Source organism: Canis aureus, chromosome 1 (genome assembly GCF_053574225.1).
Source record: "Canis aureus isolate CA01 chromosome 1, VMU_Caureus_v.1.0, whole genome shotgun sequence".
Taxonomy (NCBI): Eukaryota; Metazoa; Chordata; class Mammalia; order Carnivora; family Canidae; genus Canis; species Canis aureus.
In genome coordinates this window covers 72,579,448-72,592,953 of record NC_135611.1, presented here as the reverse complement: position 1 = coordinate 72,592,953, position 13,506 = coordinate 72,579,448, and the positions used below count along the sequence as shown (strand labels likewise).

Sequence of the window (13,506 nt, the reverse complement as noted above, 5' to 3'; positions counted from 1 at the left end):
TGCAAACCCTCCAGTATGTGCCACACGATGGAACAATGGAAATGAGCTGAGCTGTGGTTGCCAGACAAGTGGCCAGGTTCACTCACTAGCTTGGAGGCTCCCTCCTGCAGACCAGCCTCCCAGAACAAGGATTCAAAGCTGTGCCCAGACATAAGTATCAAGTTATTGTGCCACTTAAAACAGCTCAAAGCTCAAATATGGTATCTGCAACAGCCAAGAATAATGTGGTAACGCATTTGACTTGCAGTCTTAAGATCCAACGTTGAGCTCCAGCTCTGACACACATGTGATCTTGGCTAAATTACCCAACCATCCTGTCGTATAAGGTGAAAATCAAAATGACGTAGTGTCTGAAAATATTTGGGGAATTATAGAATGCCATATGCATGTGGTGTATCATGGCAATCCATGTGACAGGGGTGACAATATCCATTCCAAAGCATTTCCTGAATTTCCCACAAATTCTTGGGGCTCTGTATTCTCAGGGCCATCCCCAACTTCATCATTCTGCTTTCTCTGAGTCCCATTTCTGGGTCATCTCAGGTTCCCTACTTGCTCCCCCTGCACCATAATGTAGCAACCCAGGTGTGGAATTTGGGTCCTTTCCTCAATTTCTCCCCAAAACTTCACACAAGGCCTGTGCTTGTAGCAGACTTTGTTCAAATTTGTAAGGAAACAGAGTGGGTTTACAGAAACTCCAAACACCATAAAACGGAGTCACTGAGTGAAGTTTTCCTCTCTGCTCTTTGATCTATTTCCCTCTGAAAACCAACATTGCCTGCACTCACCCTTGTCTCTGGCTACACTCCCTAAGAGGCCTCCTCCTGCATATATAACAGTGCTACCTGCACTTGGGCCAAGCAGATGTCTCTTTTCTTCTTCATCCATCACTCTGCAGGGGAAATGGAGTGATAAAGAAATTTTACCTTCCCTTGGAAGGATAAACTGTGTTGCCATCACCCCTCCTTCTTAGAAAACAGAAGAAGCTATAGTCCATTTGTGTTCAACAATTTTTTCCATTGTTCATTCATTCAACAAATATTGACTTCCTTCGATGTGCCAGGTCCTGTTCTAGATGCTGAGATGAAGCTACCACAGATAAAAATCCTGTCATTGTATTCTAGAGACAGAGAGTGGGGGAGACAGTAAACAAATGCACAATTAAAATGAATGTATATCCAAGTTTAAGAAGTAGAGAAAGGTAAAGCAGAATGGGGCAAAGGGAGGAAGGACAGTGCAATTTTCCATTAAGCAATCAGGAAAGGCCTCTTTAGCAAAGACCTACAACATGCTGGGGAGTAAGTCATGAGACTGTTGGGGGGAAGATGTTGCAGGGAGAGAAAGAGCCTGTGCAAAGGCCCGAGGCAGTTTACAATCACATCTATATTCTCTCTGCATGAAAGATAAGATTTCACTTTTAGCTTAGCTCAATGTTAAAGAGTTTCTTTAGGGTCCTAGGAGTTCCTCAAATTTATCCTTCCTTTCCTTTTGTATTTCCTGTTGTCTACCTCCTAAATATATCTTGAGTCCATCCCTTCCTCTATATCTGACCTATCATTGCACTTGCTTGTGCCTTAATGAGTTCTCCCCTGGATTATAGACACAGCTTCTTAACTGGAGAGTGTAGCCCCCTTCAGTCCCATCAGAGTGATTTATAATTCAAATAAAAGCACAATGCTCAAAAAAAAAAAAAAAAAAAAAAAAAAAAAAAAAAAACGCACAATGCTGTGCTGCATTAAATAGCTCAATCAACTCCCTCCAGCCCCCACACACTTAGAACAAAATTTCACCTCTTCAGCTTGGCTACCACAAAGATGATCAGTGCCACACTCATATCCCCAGTGCTGGCTGTTCCAGGATATGCCCAAAGCATGCAACTGTAAGCACCTGCTGCTCTTCACTTGAGGGATTTCTTAGTTGTGAGCAATGGGCCATAAGTGCCAGGAAATTAATGCTCCTAGGGAGCAGCCCTCACTCAGTGATAAATGGGAATTAAAGGATAAATTCTCCATCTTCCTGGTCCCTGGGGCAGGGAAACAGGGGAAGAGGGAGAGAATAACTTTGAGGTATTTTCCATAATATCTCCCAACTTTTCCCAATGGAATCGACCTGAATTGCCCACAGTAGCAATCTGCTCCATAATGCACATTATTTTTGCTTCCTTCCCTTCCCTGTCTTGCTTCCTCACTCCTCCTTCCTAGAATCACTCCTGCCCAAATTAAACTATTTGTATTCAAATCTTTGTGCTTTTGTTATTGTTGTAGGTTGAATTGTGTTTCCCAAAATGATATATTGAATTCCTAACTTCTAGGTCCCTGTGTATGTGACCTTATTTCTTGACAGATGTAATTAAGATGAGGTCCCACTTGGTCAGAGTGGGCCCTAATCCATCCAGTATGATGACGTGTATTAGAAGAGAGGAGACACACAAGGGGAAGAGAAGATCATGTGATGACAGAGACACACAGGAAGAACGCCATGTGATGACAAGGGAAGAAATCGGAGTGAGCTCCGACAAGGCAAGGAGCTCTAAGGATTGCCAGCAACGCCACAAGCTAAGGGAAAAGCATGGAACAGATTCTTCCATAGAGCCGTCAAAGAGAGCATACCGACACGTTGGTTTCAGATTTCTGGCATCCAGAACTGTGAGATAATAAATTTCTATGTTTTAAGCCCCTGGGTCTGTGGTACTTTGTTAAGCAGCCCTAGGCAATTAATGCAGCTATCTATTGCTAGGCATGACAATTGCCTCAAAACTTAGTGACAAAACAACAGCTATTTTCTTTTATCTCACAACGTTCTGGTCGGGGCTTTGGGAAGGGCTCAGCAAAGTCTTCTGTCCCATGTGCCATGATTAAAGTTACTCACTGGTATTCAACGAACAACTGGGCAAGCCCAGATTATCTGAGTCAGCTTCGTTCCTGTGTCTGCGGCTTTGAAGGGGTTTCAGGGATGGCTCGAAGGCTGGACTCAGTTGGGACTGTTGTCCTCCATGTGGTCTTTCTGACATGGCAGTTTTAGGGTTGGCCGCTCAGGGATCCCAGAGAGAGGATGTCCCATGAGACTCAGGCAGAAGCTGTGACTTAGTCTCAGCAGTCCCAGTCACAAATGAATAAACAAAAAGCAGAATCAGACCTATAAATATAGAGAACAAACTGATGGTTGCCAGAGGGGAGAGAGTTGGGGAGATGGGCAAAATGGGTGAAGGGGAGGAGATACAGGCTTCCAGTTGTAGAATGAGTAAGTCACAGGGTAAAAGGTGCAGCATATGGAATATAGTCAATGGTATTGCAACAGCATTGTATGGTGACAGATGGGAGCTACACTCGTCCTGAGCATAGCACGATGTATAAACTTGTTGAATCACTATGTTGCACCCCTGAAACTAATATAACATTATGTGTCACTTATACTCCAATAAAAAAAAATTGTTAATGGCACTTCTACCGCATTCTCAAATGGGTCACTAAATTCATTCAGCCCAGATTTAAAGCATTGGGAATAAGACTCCACCTGTCTCAGGGGGACAAGTAGCAAGAGTCACACTATCTCTAACCTACCTCATGTTGTCTCAGGGTTGGCTGCCAGGGGAACCCAACCTAAGACAACAGCCTATAAGGGCTGGCCCCTATCTCCAGGCTCCTCACTTGCCCTGACATTTGATACCTTATAGGCTAGATTCCCTACTGTTTTCTAACACTCCAAGTTCTGTCTTGCTTCCATGCCTTCATAAACTTTATCTTTTTAGACACAAAGTAAAAAATATATATAAAATATATAGATAGATAGATATAAATATATATTTAGATATATTTTAGATATATATATCTTTAGATATATATATCTTTTTAGACACAAAGTAAAAAAATATATAAAATATATATATATTTTTTACTTTGTGTATATATATATATATATATATATATATATATACACACACACACAATAGATGTTCATGCTCTTCTCTGCCTAGAATGCCCTTCTCCCTCATCTTTGATCACTGGGAGGGTGGACTCATCTTTCAAGACCTAGACTACTGGAAGGCTTCACCTTCTCTGTCCCAGCAAGGTCACATATCTCTCCCCTCACTTCTGTCTCAACTGCTGAGTGAATGTCTGTTTGCCTGTCACTGAGTTCCTCAGGAGAGTGGACTATTCTGTCCTCTATCTCTGTTCACTCATGCCTGTTGATGGATGAATGGTCTGTGGCAATAAGAACCCCAAGGTGAAAATCCAATCAATTAAGCAGATTGTTGAAGTTTTATATCAATGTTCTGCCATTTCTTGAGTGATCTTCTTAATGTCAACCAGCTCAGTATAGGAGCTGGTCCTCAAGCTGTCGGGGAAAAGGGACATAGGTAAGAAGACAATCAAATGCAGCTATTTGATTGAAAATGATATGGCAAGTTATTAGAGGGGAGGTGGTGGGGGAACAGGTTAAAGTGGTGCTGGGGATTAAGGAGGGCACTCGTCATGATGAGCACCGGGTGATGGATGAAAGTGTTGAATCATTGTACTGTACCACCTGAAACTAATATCACACAGTATGTTAACTACACTAGAATTAAAAATTTGTTTTAATAAATTAAATGATGGCACCATATATGTGCTTGATTGTCTCTACATCAGCATTTAACTCTCCTTGTTCCCTAATAGGTTTGGTTGATATCTTAATAGAATTGATCTCTTTATTGTCCCATTCTTGCAGCTTTTAAAAAAAGTTCACAAGTGCTCCCAACTGGGGAGCTTTTGTTCACAGACTCTGTCAGAGCTCTACTGAATACTAACTGGAATAAAGCATAAAGGCAGTGCAGAGGTCAGTAAGATCTTTCTATAAAGACCATCAGTAAATATTTTAGACTTTGTGAGCCATGAGACAAATCAAGGATATTTTGTACAGATGCTTATATAACCAATTTAAATGTAACCTTTTGAAATATTTTTAAAAACATCTTTGAGCTGAGAGGCAGTGGGCCAGATTTTGACCATGGGCCATGGTTTGCCAACCCAGGGTGTGGCAGATGGAGAGCAAGAGTTAATTAGGCAAGGAGAGATGGTCTCAAGCCCTTAACCAATCTCATGTGACCTTCGGCAGCCCCCTCTAGTGCAGAAGGCCCCACAAAAATTCTACAAAGTGGAGGCTCTGCTTCTGAGAGAATGGAGCAGACTTAGGAATCCTGGCTAACCCTCTGTGTTCCAGAGCTAAAGGGAGCTCCAGATATTGATCCTAGTGGAGCATTACAAAAGGAATATGCTTAGACCATTGAACCCCCAGGGATTAAACTGTGGGCTAAAGCTCCACCCCAAAACCACATTGATAGCCTAGTGATTCTGGGCCATGAATAAGGTGAAAGGATATATGTGGTAGATCTCAAGCCAACGCAAGGACAGTGGCTCCAACCAGAGCCCCCTGCCCAATATCCCATTCATTTGCATGAGTGCCCAAAAAAACATGTCATAGGGGAGCTCTAGATCCCCTGTGAGTTAGGAGTTAACTCACACTCGGGTCCCATTATCCAGGAATGTAGTAAACCCAAGGGTCTAAGCCAAGGGCTGTAGTGTGCTCCAGGGGTGTCTGAATATGTGCAAAGGTGTTTCTGGTCAGCCCAATGGCCTTCATGGAAGAGCATTTGCCAGAAACAGCACATGTTTTCCAATTCATGGAACTGAGCCACACAATGAAGACATGTCTTGATCAAATGCCATCTGTGGCTCCATTAAGAAACATTGTTACTGAAGCACTCTGGTATCCCTGGGCTGTTGGAATGGGGACAAGAAGGACATTCTCCTCCTCACTTTCCTCATCTAACATCAAAGATGCCTATAAGAATCAACAGATAATGGGGTATCTGGGTGGCTCAGTCCATTGAGCATCTTTCTTTGGCTCAGGTTGTGGTCTTGGGGTCCTGAGATTAGGCCCCATATTGGGCTCCCTGCTCAGTGGGGAGTCTACTTGTCCCTTTTCCTCTGCCCCTCACCTCTCTCTCTCTCTCTCTCTCTCAAATGGATAAATAAAATTTTTTAAAAATACGGGCACCTGAGTGCCTCAGTTGGTTAAGCTTCTGCCTGCAGCTCAGGTCATGATCCCTGGGTCCTGGCATTGAGCCCCACATGGCTTCCTGCTCAACAGGGAAGTCTGCTTTTCCCTCTCCCTTTGCCCCTTCCCCCTCTTGTGTTTTTTTTTTCTCTCTCAAATAAATAAATAAATAAATATTTTTAAAAATAAAAAGATTATTAAGAATCAAGAGATAATGCATATGAAAGTCTTTTGTAGATTGGCAAATGTTAAAAATCTATCAATCATTGTTACTATTACAAATAACAGCATCCTCAGGTGGCTCCTAAATGTGATGACCTTTTTGAAAAAGTAAATGAAAAAAAAAAAAAAAAGAAAAAGTAAATGAGATATAACTTGCATGCAGTAAAGTGGACAAATCTTAAGGTACAACTCAATAACTTCACATGTGTGTATAAACTTCTCTACCAGATCAAGATATAAGATGTTCCCATCACCCCAGAAAGTTCCCTTGTGCCCCTTTCTAGTCAATACCCCCCTCCCAGAGGCAATCGCTGTTCTGACCTCTTCACAGATTGGTTTTGCATATTCTTGAACTTCATATAAATGGAATTATACCGTATACACTCTTTTGTGCCTTCTTGTGAGATTCAGTCATGTTATTTCTCCTATCAGCAATTTATCCCTTTTTATTGCTGTGTCATGACATACATGTTTTTTTGGGTTGAAAGCAATTTTTTACCCTCACACATATAACAGAAGCAATAAAAATCATTCCATTCCTGTATGACTTCTGATCCTGGTCTCTTTACCAGCCTCATTCCCATGCTTTGGGAATAACAAAGTCAATTAGCTTTCAGCTGCATTGGTTCAGCTTGACTGTCGTCCCTAACAAGGACAAGATCTTAGAGAGGAAAAGGATCTGTTAGCTTAACTTTCATTAATCTACTTATCTGTCTTTCCTATCAAAATTTGGTTGTTTCATAGTTAACTATTTTATTTACATAGAAGTAAGAAAGACTACTCTCTCAACTTGGGAACATGGTGCTTTAAGACAAAAAGTACACATTCTGCAAACAAGACGTGGGGAGTGGAATGGAAATCTCCACTGAGTGCTTTCCTGGCTTCTTGCCATTCTCTGAATACTTAATGAGATTATATATATATATATATATATATATATATATATATATATATATTTAAAGCCAAGTATTCTCACATTTAGGCCAATTTTTCTTTTGCTAATATGTCTTTTCTTGTCTTCAATCCAAAACAGATTGAGAATCAAGGAAGATATATTCTATCAACAGTTTTATTTCACCAATACTCTGTTTAATTTCCATTAATGACAATCATTTATATATCTTTAAATATTAATATTGGTGCTAAAGAACACAAGGCAAATGCAAATTGAGTAAGAATTCCCGCAGAGATGCTGGTGAGGTAGGGTTTTATCAAATTCGTCAGTTTGGTCTGGTAATGCCCATTGCTGGAAGTGATGTTCCCCTCAAGGAATTAAGTGAGTCCATAGGGAACAGTGTCTGTCAATAATCGGGTTTAGGTATATGGTGTCCAACACATTTTCTGAAATTGTCAATGGTGCCATATTAAGTCAAATCTGGACTCCCTTAGAATCTGAAAAGAAACTCAGGGAGAAATGACCATATATTCATTACTCCCCACCTCTGCTTCTTGTCACTGACATCACTACACCAATCGACATGCCTTTGTATTTTCAGTGCTCTGTCCCAGAGCTCACCCTAGTTTGGTTCTTAGATTAACCCAAGAAGTAATTAGGAAAGTGTTATTGCCACACTGAGTTTATGAAGCTAAATGAGTTCTGTAGGTAATGTAGTTAGTAAGTGGAGGCTCTCCCTCTTTTCCTCTTCTGCCTCTGGGTCATTTTGAATTTGCACTAGGAAAAGCATCAGAATAAGCCCTTCAGAATATTTCATAAAAGCTAATTAAAAGGTAGACTCCCTATTTTCATGCAATTAAATATAAATCTTATCTGTAGAATCGGAATAAAGTTGCTTCATTTGTCTCACTGAACTGACTTAAAAGTATTCAGGTATTATAACTTCTTGTCTGTCTGTCTGTCTTCTGCTCTCTTTCCACCAGTATAAGCTCCATGAGGACACTGACTTTGTTTAGTTCACCATTATATCCCTGGTGCCTAGACCAGCACCTGAAACATAGTAGGTAGTCTACAAATACTTGTTGAATAAATGAAGGGATGTAGAAAGGAACGAAGAAAGGAAGGAAAAATAAAACTCAGATAGAAAAAAAAAAAAACTCAGATAGAGAGGTGAAGTGGCTTGCCCTGTCGCCTGGATATTCAAGAGATTGATCATAAATATCGCTCCTTTGTTATATCTTTTCACTTTTTCTTCATATCTATTGGCAGTATTCATGGTCTTTATGGGGGCCAAGGCAACTTCTTGAGGGGGGAGAAGTTGCCATTTTTCTAGACAAACTCTTATAGCAGGTCATCAGAGTCACTGCATATCCTACATGAGTTAAAGAGCGACAAAGATACTTTGGAAGGGGATGCTGGTGACTGGGTAGGCCCACCAACTAGCCAGTAACTTGCTGACTTACAGCATATGATTCAACTCCACAGATCACAGCATACCAGAGACCTTAGCAAGGCTGTGACTATTCTAATTCCACAGATATTAAAGGTCTGGGTAGTTAGCTGCCCCAAGGGCCTTCTATCCAATCTGCTTAAGTGATCTTAGAATCACCCAAGATCCTTGAGTATCACAAGACATGCCCATCGAAAAGGGAGAGTTGATAGCTGATGCTCTTTTTCTTCATGCTTAGGGTATACTAGAGAAATATATCTGCTCATGAATATGCAAATAATTGATTTAAAGTCTAACTGATTCATAAGAAAATTCTTGAATCACCTCCTGGTGTTCTAGGAATTCAGTATTTCTCAGTGCAAATAACAGACTCCTACTCAGATACACCAAATGGAGACTTGGCTGCTTTAGAAGCATCTATTTACTTAGAAGAATAAAACCCACACGTAGGAGAAAATGTGCCTTATTCTATTTGATGTTCCAAATGCTTCTTTGCCTAAGGATTACTCCACAGGGATGCCAACACAGACAATGCAGCTTAGTGTGAAAGATGGATACAATCCAGCTCAGTATTACCTATTTATGTTTCACAAAGTTATAAGGCTCACAGCAAGGAGAAGGAGAAACCAATGCAGAGAGAAAGTGCTCATGCTTTCTGGAAAAAAGGAGATGCCAAGATAGAGATGGTATCACATAGCATACATTAATGCCTTTTAAAAAATTTATGTGTGTACCTTTCTTTCTCCTTCTAGTCTGTGTTCTCAAGATAGAGAGCAAATCTGTGGCTTAACAACATTTTCTACCAGCAGAAAAATTACATAACCAAGCATACCTGAAAGCTCATAATTTTCCTGGCCAACCATCTTTAGGTTTATTCCTTTAATTACATTAGAAATGGAGGCTAATTAAGGCAACTGTGGCTAGAGCAAGCCAAATTAGATTTTTCTTATAGCTTTCCCTTCATCTTACAGAATGATGTCATTAAATGTTCAGACTATGAAATGCTACGGACAGCTTCTTTCCACTGTACTGTGGGTTATGCTGGAATGCCAGGGAAATATGCCACAGAATGTCATAAAGCTTTACAGAGCCACAATAAAATCTACATGGAAGCCAAGCAGAATACAAGCATTTACTCCTCTTTGTAAGCAGACACCATGAAGCCAGAAGGAACATAGGTGGGAAACAATGCAGGAAATGATGAAGTGAACAGCATCACATAGCCATTCTCCAGGCTTTTTGGTCTGGAGGCCTCTTGAATGACCAGTCATCACTCAAAGGCTTTACAAAGAACGGAGGATTGGGACTGCCAAATCACACACCTTCTTGGCAGATATTCTTGACCACAGGCGGCTCTTGAGTTATAGGGCTGTATTACATGGCCACTTGATACCTATTTGTAACTGAGCAAGCTCCAGTGGGCTTTCATAATAGAGATATATTAGTCAAATCAGCTTACCTCATTTGTTTGCATGAACCCTGTGATTTGAAGAGTTAAGAGTTAGGTTATAGTCCACTAACCAAGTATGTTTCATATAAATGGTTTTATTAAATTGGAGTAGCCCTATTTAATTCTGAAGTGAAAATTATTTAGTCAGACTCCTCTGGTTTTATTCTTTTCATATATCTAAGTAGTATATGAGTCCTTAGCCTTACCCAGACATAACCATTTGTGCTGATGTTGGTCAAAACATGTGACTATTACCAACTACCCAGAACATATTACTAATGCCTACTATGGGTAAGGCATGGTCCTAGGTGCTAGGAGATAGCCATTAATAGAAAGGTATTATACTTGCCCTCAAAAAGATAAGCTAAACACATATTAAAATGATTAACAACATAAGACAACCTATGAGAAGAGCAGAAAAATACAGCAGTTTAAATTAAGAACGGAAAGAATATGAGGGGGAAACGAGGTCAAAAGAGATAAGTATATGTTAGAAGGATCAAGGAAGATGTAAAATTTAAGGGCAGTGACCTTTAAGGATGGGTAAGCAGAGAAGAGGGATAAATAAGCAGGAACTGTTACAAGTCATGTTACTAGAATAAAAGATTGGCCATGTTCCAGTTATGGACTATCTCAAATGCAAAGCTAAGGAACTTAAACTTGTTTTTGTAGACAATGGATAAGATACAGAAGTTTCTTAACTGGGGACTTACATCCTTGGGACTCTTTTATCATAAGCAACAGAGAAGCCAACTTGACCTGGCCCAAACAATATACTGAGTTTCTTGGCCTATATAATGAAAATATCTATAGGTGATATTGGCCTCCAGTGAGGTTCAATCTATCTTCTCTATGTCAGCTCCATCCTTAGATGCCATATTGTCCCTCTTTCCCAGCCCACCCTCCTCATTGGCAACTCCAGGCTCTCCACTTATGGTAGCAAAATGACTATAGTAATCCCAGACCCCAGATCTCCTCCTACACCTTCCAGCAGAAGAGTGAACATCTTTTCTGGTAGCACCTGTGGAAGAAAAAGGAAGCTTTTCTTTCTCAGAAGTCTCAATGTCTCCTTGTGTCTCAATGGATCTGACTGGGTTACTGGCTTATCTAGGAACCAGTGGGGGAAGTGTGTAAGTAAATGAAAAAAGCTGATGTGTTTAAGCCAGAGTCCACACCAGGAGAAGAAGGTGGAGTCAATCCCTTTTAAGCCATAGGGCTCAGAAAGAGGAAGAGATTTCTTGAAGGAATATATAAGTACTGTTAGCAACACAGAATGGCCACTGGGTGGCCAGAAAATGACAGATGTCCACTAGAGGGACTAACATGATAAAAGAAGGATTGTATGATAGGCAAGATCAGTTCATCAGGTTATAAAATTGAACAGGTACAAGCTAACTACCTAGTTAGCCATCTCCCCCACTTCCACCTAGGCCCATGTACACACACCTCTGCTCTTTCATTTCAGGAAGTCTTAGAAAGGCATCATCTTGTTCCAGATAAACCCAAAGGTGATTTCTCAAATAGAAAGAATTCTTAAATTTTAATTTGGCAATTAAGGAATTCTCTTTTTTAGAGATGCCAGCATTTTTCAGAAATCACATCTGTGATTGTCAAGTTTGTTCTGTATACTGATCAGCCAAGAAAAGGCCGTGGGCATTCAGAATTCATGAGAAAAGTGTGGTAGGCCTTGAACGCTGCCTTTTGTGTGTGTGTGTGTGTGTGTGTTCCTTTTTTTTTTTTTTTTTTTAACTATTGGACTCAGCCCTTTGGCCCTCACAAAAGCAAATTTTGACACTGACTTCAATGGGGAGAAGGAAGCCACATTTTCAATAGAAGGGCATTTTTTTGTCTGGCTTGAGTCACTGCAGCCGGAACCCATTGTGAACTACAAAGCTATCTGCGCACAAATTAGGAGCACACCCACCAGGACTTGCCAGCTGTTCTGCCTTCTTCAATGAAGTCACAACTGTCATTGTCATCACAGTTCAATGCCATAGCAACAATTGTGAGGGCTTAGTGTCTGTATTGCTCAAAGTTTCTGCGAGTTGGGGAGAGAGAGACAGGTGTAACCCACCTGGCTTCCTATATCAGAGGCTCACACTACTGCCCACTCCCCACCCCCACCCCCGCCCAGCCCTTACTTCTCGGCCCTTTGCAAATGAATGCAATCCCAGGATGATATGAGACTAGGCAGTGCTGGGAGGAAATCCTTGAATGAGAAGGAAAGACAGTGCATTCAAAAGAAGGCAATTTGACAGTGACTGGAGACATATCCCTTATCAAGTGTATCTGAGCTTGGCATGATTCTCTAACCCTAAGAGGGTCTCTTTTATGCGTGGAAGGCTTTTAATTCATATGAGCAAGCTGAACCATCACAGTTGTTGATTGGGAAGGAAAATGCAAGTTCAAGTCAGAAAGAAAAATGAAGAGCAAAGCAGAAGTCTTCCACTCACAGCCCTTGCTTATTTGCACTCACCGAACAGCTGGACAGAGAGGGATTTATTCTTATTCTCTCTGGCAGTGAACTTACTGAGAATAAGGAACCTTGATTTGATGTTGAGACCAAAGGCTCTAGGTTTTAAAAAAAAAAATCATTTCCCCCATGCAGATGGCATACCCTTCTTAAATGCAGCAGCTGACAAATGACCCATTGAAGATAATACTCATGTCTGGAAAAATTTGATACAGACGAAAAGTGAAGAGAAATGAAAAATTGCAAATTGCTTTGTGCCAAATAAACAGGGCCTCAGTATAGAGAGGCAGAGAATAAGAAGGACAGGAAGCTACAGAGCGGGGCTGGGGAGACCTGGTAGGATGTTTTTCTCCATGTGTACCAAGCATTTGGGTCAGTACTAAGGTTCTTGACATTTAAACCTGGTGGGAGCTATTTCCACTACTGATGGCACCAAGGAAGTGACCCTGGACTTGCTTCTTTTCTTCTCTCTCTCCTCCTCATTCCCTGTTCTAAAATATCTCTTTGCTAAGTAGTTGAACTTTGCCAAGTAGTTTCTAAGGCCCTTGAAACACAAAACAAATGTAAACAACAATTCAATTTTCCGAAAGCTCACCAAACAAATAATTCTGAGGCTATTGCTCACTTTTTGCCTAAAAAGAATAGGAAGACGACATCTTTATGCCACAATAGCACCATCTTTTTCTCGACTTTTTATCAGTCTGTGCTCATGACAGTGAGTGACACAGAACAGCTTCTGATGAAATCCGCAGTCTCCCCCAAAACCTCCCTCACTCTGTTCCAGTCATTGAAAAAATAAAATGAGATTTCTGTGTTGAGTTCTTCTGGTGGTTTCCATCACGACTTTGTATTTTATGCTTATTTTATAATTTCTTGACTTGACACAAGATTATTTACTAACTCTGGTAAGAAAGACGGTGTTTTAGTTGACTTTTGCTTCTCCCATTTCTTCTTTCTACTTCCTTAGTGCTTGAGAGTTA

General features: G+C 40.7%; 1 long non-coding RNA gene across 1 annotated transcript; it reads right to left on the bottom strand.

Moving 5' to 3' along the window:
• Positions 1 to 827: 827 nt before the first annotated feature.
• On the bottom strand, positions 828 to 12,025 carry LOC144287604 (uncharacterized). Its single transcript, XR_013355382.1, has 3 exons — positions 11,978 to 12,025; positions 2,869 to 3,135; positions 828 to 1,120 (listed from the first exon to the last, which is right to left on the bottom strand). It is a non-coding gene; the product is annotated as an uncharacterized LOC144287604 (long non-coding RNA).
• Positions 12,026 to 13,506: the final 1,481 nt, after the last annotated feature.